The sequence below is a fragment of the Bos taurus genome, chromosome 14 (assembly GCF_002263795.3).
Source record: "Bos taurus isolate L1 Dominette 01449 registration number 42190680 breed Hereford chromosome 14, ARS-UCD2.0, whole genome shotgun sequence".
Lineage (NCBI taxonomy): Eukaryota > Metazoa > Chordata > Mammalia > Artiodactyla > Bovidae > Bos > Bos taurus.
In genome coordinates this window covers 53,395,515-53,402,743 of record NC_037341.1, presented here as the reverse complement: position 1 = coordinate 53,402,743, position 7,229 = coordinate 53,395,515, and the positions used below count along the sequence as shown (strand labels likewise).

Below are 7,229 nucleotides of genomic sequence, written 5' to 3'. Positions count from 1 at the left end.
TGAAGATGGGCAGAGATTTTAGACTGCAATGCAAGTTTGACCCCTCTGTGGGAGAGAGGAAATCTAGTGGTTGGATAGAAAGAGTCTCAGAGTGCAGTATGATTATTAGAAATTTTCAGTCAAAGCCACCAATCAGAAGAGTCTTATATCTTGTAGAAATGAGCCTATATCTGTATCCTTGTTGCATTTAGTCACTGGCTAGAAACAGCCTAGGAGAACCTGGTCTAATGCAAATACACTGCTGGATTCAGAGAGCAGAACCTGGGACCCGCAGTGAATTACACTGCAGGAGCGGGAGATCTGAGTACTGTTTATTATGCCTGCCACAGTCCGTATTTTGTGCCACGGGGGTCTATTTCTTCACATGGGTTTAGAGAGCAGCTCCTCCTTGATTCCTGTGCACTTCTTTCCCTGAGAGAAAATTCATAAGAGAGAAATGAGTGGGAAGGACTGTAAACCCTATCATGGTACTTGATTTTGGGACTGAAAGCAGTAATCATCCTCCCTCCTCCTTTTTTTTTTCTTCTAGTTTTGTTCAGGTATAATTGACCTACAGCACTGCATGAGTTTAGGTTTGCAGCATGATGATTTGATTTACATACATTATGAAGTGATTATCATAACAGTTAACATCCATCATTTCATATATAATAGATATAAAATTAAATAGAAAAAAAACATTTGGATTTACTATCTTAACAAGTTTCATAGATAATATGCAACAGTATTAATTATATTGTATGTTGCATCTCTAGTACTTATTTATATAACTGGAAGTTTATACCTTTTGACTGTTTTCACCCAACTCCTTTTCCCCTCAACTCCTACCTCTGGTAAATACAAATCTGATCTTTTTCTGCAAGTTTCTATCTTTTTCAAGTATATTATTCCTACAAGACCATGTTAGTTCTTATTATACAACATGATAATTTGATATTTCTATATATTTCAAAATGATCACCATAATAAGTCTGTCATCTATCAGCATAAAAGATATTTTGTAATTTTTGAATATATTTCCCAAAATGTACATTTCACACCTGTGACTCTTTTTAATTAATAACATAAGGTTTGTACCTCTTAATGGCCCTTTCCTATTATATTCTTTGCAGCCAAAGATGGAGAAGCTCTATACAGTCAACAAAAACAAGACCAGGAGCTGACTATAGCTCAGATCATGAACTCTTTATTGCCAAACAGAGAGTGAAATTGAAGAAAGTAGGGAAAACCTCTAGACCATTCATGTAGGACCTAAATCAACTCCCTTATGATTATACAGTGAAAGTGAGAAACATTTAAGGAACTAGATGTGATAGACAGAGTGCTTGATGAACTATGGATGGAGGTTCATGACATTGGACAGGAGACAGGGATCAAGACCATTCTCAAGAAAAAGAAATGCAAAAAATAAAAATGGCTGTCTGAGGGGGCCTTACAAACAGCAGTGAAAAGAAAAGAAGCGAAAAGCAAAGGAGAAAAGGAAAAATAAACCCATCTGAATGCAGAGTTCCAAAGAACATCGAGGAGAGGTAAGAAAGCCTTCCTCAGTGATAAGTGCAAAGAAATAGAGGAAAACAATAGAATGGGAAAGACTAGAATCTCTTCAAGACAATGAGAGATACCAAGGGAACATTTCATGCAAAGATGAACACAATACAGGACAGATATGGAATGGACATAACAGAAGCAGAAGATATTAAGAAGAGGTGGCAAGAATACACAGAACTATACAAAAAAGATCTTCACGACCCAGATAATCATGATGGTGTAATCACTCACCTACAGCCAGACATCCTGGAATGTGAAGTCAGGTCGTCCTTAGGAAGCATCGTTACAAACAAAGCTAGTGGAGGTGATGGAATTCAAGTTGAGCTATTTTAAATCCTAAAAGATGATGCTGTGAAAGAGCTTCACTCAATATGCCAGCAACTATGGAAAACTCATCAGTGGCCACAGGACTGGAAAAGGTCAGTTTTCATTCCAATCCCTAAGTAAGGCAATGCCAAAGAATAACCAAAATACCTCACAATTGCACTCATTTAACATTCTAATAAAGTCATGCTCAGAATTCTCCAAGCCAGACTTCAACAATACATGAACCGTGACCTTCTGGATGTTAAAGCTGGTTTTATAAAGGGCATAGGAACCAGAAATCAAATTGCCAACATCCACTGGATAATTGAAAAAGCAAGAGAGTTCCAGAAAAACATCTATTACTGCTTTATTGACTATGCCAAAGCCTTTGACAGTGTGGATCATAATAAACTGTATAAAATTCTGGAAGATACGGGGAATACTAGACTACCTGACCTGCCTCCTGAGAAATATGTATGTAAGTCAGGAAGCAGCAGTTAGAACTGGACATGGAACAACAGACTGGTTCCAAATAGGAAAAGGAGTACGTCAAGGCTGTGTACTTTCAACCCGCTTGTTCAACTTTGCAGAGTACATCATAAGAAACACTGGGCTGGATGAAGCACAAGCTGGAATCAAGATTGCTGGGAGAAATATCAATAACCTCAGATATGCAGGTGACATCACCCTTATGATAGAATGTGAAGAAGAACTAAAGAGCCTCTTGATGAAAGTGAAAGTAGAAAGTGAAAAATTTGGCTTAAAGCTCAACATTCAGAAAACTAAGATCATGGCATCCGGTCCCATCACTTCATGGAAAATAGTTGCAGAAACAGTGGAAACAGTGGCAGACTCTATTTTGGGGGGGCTCCAGAATCACTGCAGATGGTGACTGCAGCCATGAAATTAAAAGATGCTTACTCCTTGGAAGGAAGGTTATGACCAACCTAGACAGCATGTTCAAAAGCAGAGACATTACTTTGCCAACAAAGGTCCGTCTAGTCAAAGCTATGGTTTTTCCTGTAGTCATGTATGGATGTGAGAGTTGGACTATAAAGAAAGCTGAACGCTGAAGAATTGATGCTTTTGAACTGTGTGTGGTATTGGAGGACTCTTGAGAGTCCCTTGGACTGCAAGGAGATCCAACCAGTCCATCCTAAATCTGACCAATCCTGAGTGTTCACTGGAAGGACTGATGTTGAAGGTACTTTGGCCACCTGATGCAAAGAGCTGACTCAATGGACAAAAACCCTTATGCTGGGAAAGATTGAAGGCAGGAGGAGAAGGGGACGACAGAGGATGAGATGACTGGATGGCATCACCAACTCAATGGACATGAGTTTGGGTAAACTCTGGGAGTTGGTGGTGGACAGGGAGGCCTGGAGTGCTGCAGTCTATGAGGTCACAAAGATTTGGACACGACTGAGTGACTGAACTGATTGCTCTTTCTCCATTCTTTTTCCCTCTTGCAACCTCCTGTTTATTCTCTTTATCAATAATTATGTTTCTGTTTCGTTGTTTGTTCATTTTTTTGTTTTTGTTTTTTAGATTCTACATTCAAGTGAAATCATACAGTTTTTTCTTCCTCTGTCTGACTTAGCTTACTTAGCGTAATAACCTTGAGGTCCATTTCATTTTGTAACAAATGGCTAGATTTTATTCATTTTTGCAGGTACATATATTAGTGAATCACTTTTCTGTACACCTGAAACTAACACAACACTGTAAATCAACTCTACTCCAATATACAATAACAAGTAGAGTTTAAAAATGGTTTTTCGTGTCAGCAGGAAAAAATATGGGCTTATTCAATACAGGGATACTGATTAAAAATGTTTTTTTTAATGGCTGGGCAATATTCCTTTATATCTATTTACCATATATTTTTGGTCCATTCATCTATGGACATTTAGGTTCTTCCATATCTTGGCTAATACAAATCATGTTACCCTGAACATAGGAGTGCATATATCTTTTTGAATTAGTGCTTCATTTTCTTTGCATAAATATCCAGGAGTTTTGGATTATATTGCTGGATTATATTATAGTTCTATTTTTAACTTTTGGAGGAATCTTCATACTATTTTCCATAGTGATCTCACCAATTTACACCTTCATCAATAGTGCACAAGTGTTCCCTGTATGGATGTGAGGGTAAGACTGTGAAGAAGGCTGAGCGCCGAAGAATTGATGCTTTTGAACTGTGGTGTTGGAGAAGACTCTTGAGAGTCCCTTGGACTGCAAGGAGATCCAACCAGTCCATTCTGAAGGAGATCAGCCCTGGGATTTCTTTGGAGGGAATGATGCTGAAGCTGAAACTCCAGTACTTTGGCCACCTTATGTGAAGAGTTGACTCATTGGAAAAGACTCTGATGCTGGGAGGGATTGTGGGCAGGAGGAGAAGGGGACGACAGAGGATAAGATGGCTGGATGGCATCACTGACTCGATGGACGTGAGTCTGGGTGAACTCCGGGAGTTGGTGATGGACAGGGAGACCTGGCGTGCTGCAATTCATGGGGTCGCAAAGAGTCAGACACGACTGAGTGACTGAACTGATCTGAACCAAAACTTATGATAATAGCTGTTCTGACAAGTGTGAGTTGATATCTCATTAAGGTTTTGATTTTCATTTCCCTGACAATAAGTGATTTTCAGCATTTTTTCATGTGTCCATTGGCCATTTGTAGGTCTTCTTTGAAAAGATGTCTATTCACACCATCTGTCCATTTAATTGGAATGTTTGGTTTTTTGACATGGGGTTATGACCTGCTTATTTAACTTCTATGCAGAGTACATCATGAGAAACGCTGGACTGGAAGAAGCACAAGCTGGAATCAAGACTGCCGGGAGAAACATCAATAACCTCAGATATGCAGATGACACCACCCTTATGGCAGAAAGTGAAGAGGAACTCAAAAGCCTCTTGATGAAAGTGAAAGTGGAGAGTGAAAAAGTTGGCTTAAAGCTCAACATTCAGAAAACGAAGATCATGGCATCCGGTCCCATCATTTCATGGAAAATAGTTGCAGAAACAGTGGAAACAGTGTCAGACTTTATTTTTCTGGGCTCTAAAATCACTGAAGATGGTGATTTCAGCCATGAAATTAAAAGACACTTACTCCTTGGAAGGAAAGTTATGACCAAGCTAGATAGCATATTCAAAAGCAGAGACATTACTTGGCAACAAAGGTCCGTCTAGTCAAGGCTATGGTTTTTCCAGCAGTCATGTATGGATGTGAGAGTTGGACTGTGAAGAAAGCTGAGCACCAAAGAATTGATGCTTTTGAACTGTGGTGTTGGAGAAGACTCTTGAGAGTCCCTTAGACTGCAAGGAGATCCAACCAGTCCATTCTAAAGGAGATCAGCCCTGGGATTTTTTTGGAAGGACTGATGCTAAAGCTGAAACTCCAGTACTTTGGCCACCTCATGCAAAGAGTTGACTCATTGGAAAAGACTGTGATGCTGAGAGGGATTGGAGGCAGGAGAAAAAATGGACGACAAAGGATGAAATGGCTGGATGGCATCACCAACTCGATGGACATGAGTTTGAGTGAACTCTGGGAGTTGGTGATGGACAGGGAGGCCTGGCGTGCTACGATTCATGGGGTCACAATGAGTCAGACACGACTGAGGGACTGAACTGACTGAACTGACTGACTATGACTTCTTTGGATAGTTTGGATATTAACCCTTTATTGTACATATTGTTTGCAGACATCTTCTCCCATTTAGTAGGTTGCCTTTTCATTTTGTTGATGATTTTCTTTATTTTAGTTTGAAGTAGTTCCATCTGTATACTTTTGTCTTTGTTTCCCTTTCCTGAGAAGACTTAGCAAAAAAAAAAAAAAACAACTAAGACTAATATGAACCAGCATAATGCCTATGTTTTTTTCCTAGAACTTTTATGGTTTCAGATGTTACATTTAAGTCTAATCTGTTTTGGATTTGTTTTTGTGCATAGTGTGAAAGAAAAATCCAGCTTGATTCTTTTGCATATTGCTGCTGTTCTTCAGTCACTCAGTCATATCCAACTCTTCAACCTTATGGACGACTGACCCTATGCCAGTCCATGCTTAATTTCATGCCATATCCTTCACTAACTCCCAGAGTTTACTCAAACTCATCTTCATTAATTCAATGATGCCATCCAACCATCTCATCCTTTGTTGCCCCTTTCTCCTACTGTCCTCAATCTTTCCCAGAATCAGGGTCTTTTCCAATGAGTTGATTCTTCACACAAGGTGGCCAAAGTATTGGAGCTTTAGCTTCAGCATCAGTCTTTCCAATGAATGTTTAAAATTGATTACCTTTAGATTGACTGGTTTGATCTCCTTGCTATCCAAGGGAACCTCAGGATCTTGTCCAGTATCACATTTCAAAAACATCAATTCTTCAGCACTTAGCCTTCTTTATGATCCAACTCTCATATCCATACATGATTACTGGAAAAACAGTAGCTTTGACTGTAAGGACCTTTGTCGGCAAAGTGATGTCTCTGCTTTTAAATATGCTGTCTAGGTTTGTTATAGCTTTTCTTCCAAGGAGCAAGCATCTTAATTTCATGGCTTCAGCCACTGTCCAGAATGACTTTTGGAGCCCAAGAAAAGAAAGTCTGTCACTGTTTCCATTGTTTCCCCATCTATGTGCCATGAAGTGATGTGACTGGCTGCCATGATCTTAGTTTTTTGAATGCTGATTTTTAAGCCAGCTTTTTCACAGTCCTATTTCACCTTCATCAAGAGGCTTTTTAGTTCCTCTTCACTTTATGCCATTAGGGTGGAGTCATCTGCATATCTGAGGTTATTGATATTTCTCCTGGTAATCCTGATTCCAGCTTAAGCTTCATCCAGCCCAGTACTCTGCATATAAGTTAAATGAGCAGGGTGACAATATACAGCCTTGATATACTCCTTTCCCAATTTGGAACCAGTTCATTGCTCCATGTCCTGTTCTAACTGTTACTTCTTGACCTGCATACAGATTTCACAGGAGGCACATAGTATTCCCATCTCTTTAAGAATTTTCCACAATTTGTTGTGATCCACACAGTCAGAGTCTTTAGTGTAGTCAATATAGCAGAAGGAGTTCTGGAATTCCCTTGCTTTTTCTGTGATCCAACGGATGTTGGCAATTTGATCTCTGGTTCTTCTGCCTTTTCTGAACCCAGCTTGTACATATGAAAGTTCTCAGTTCATGTACTTCTAAAGTCACCTTGCAAGCATATGAAATGAATAGAATTGTGCAGTAGTTTGTGCCTTCTTTGGCATGACCTTTCTTTGGGATTGGAATGGAAACTGAACTTTTCCAGCCCTGTGACCACTGCTGAGTTTTCCAAATTTTCTGGCATATTGAGTGCAGCACTTTAATAGCCTCA

The 7,229-nt window shown here is 39.5% G+C and overlaps 1 long non-coding RNA gene across 1 annotated transcript; it reads right to left on the bottom strand.

Moving 5' to 3' along the window:
• Positions 1-294: 294 nt before the first annotated feature.
• On the bottom strand, positions 295-2,238 carry LOC112449580 (uncharacterized). The gene is made up of 2 exons (XR_003038169.2): positions 1,780-2,238; positions 295-411 (listed from the first exon to the last, which is right to left on the bottom strand). It is a non-coding gene; the product is annotated as an uncharacterized lncRNA (long non-coding RNA).
• Between the last annotated feature and the right edge of the window lie 4,991 nt (positions 2,239-7,229).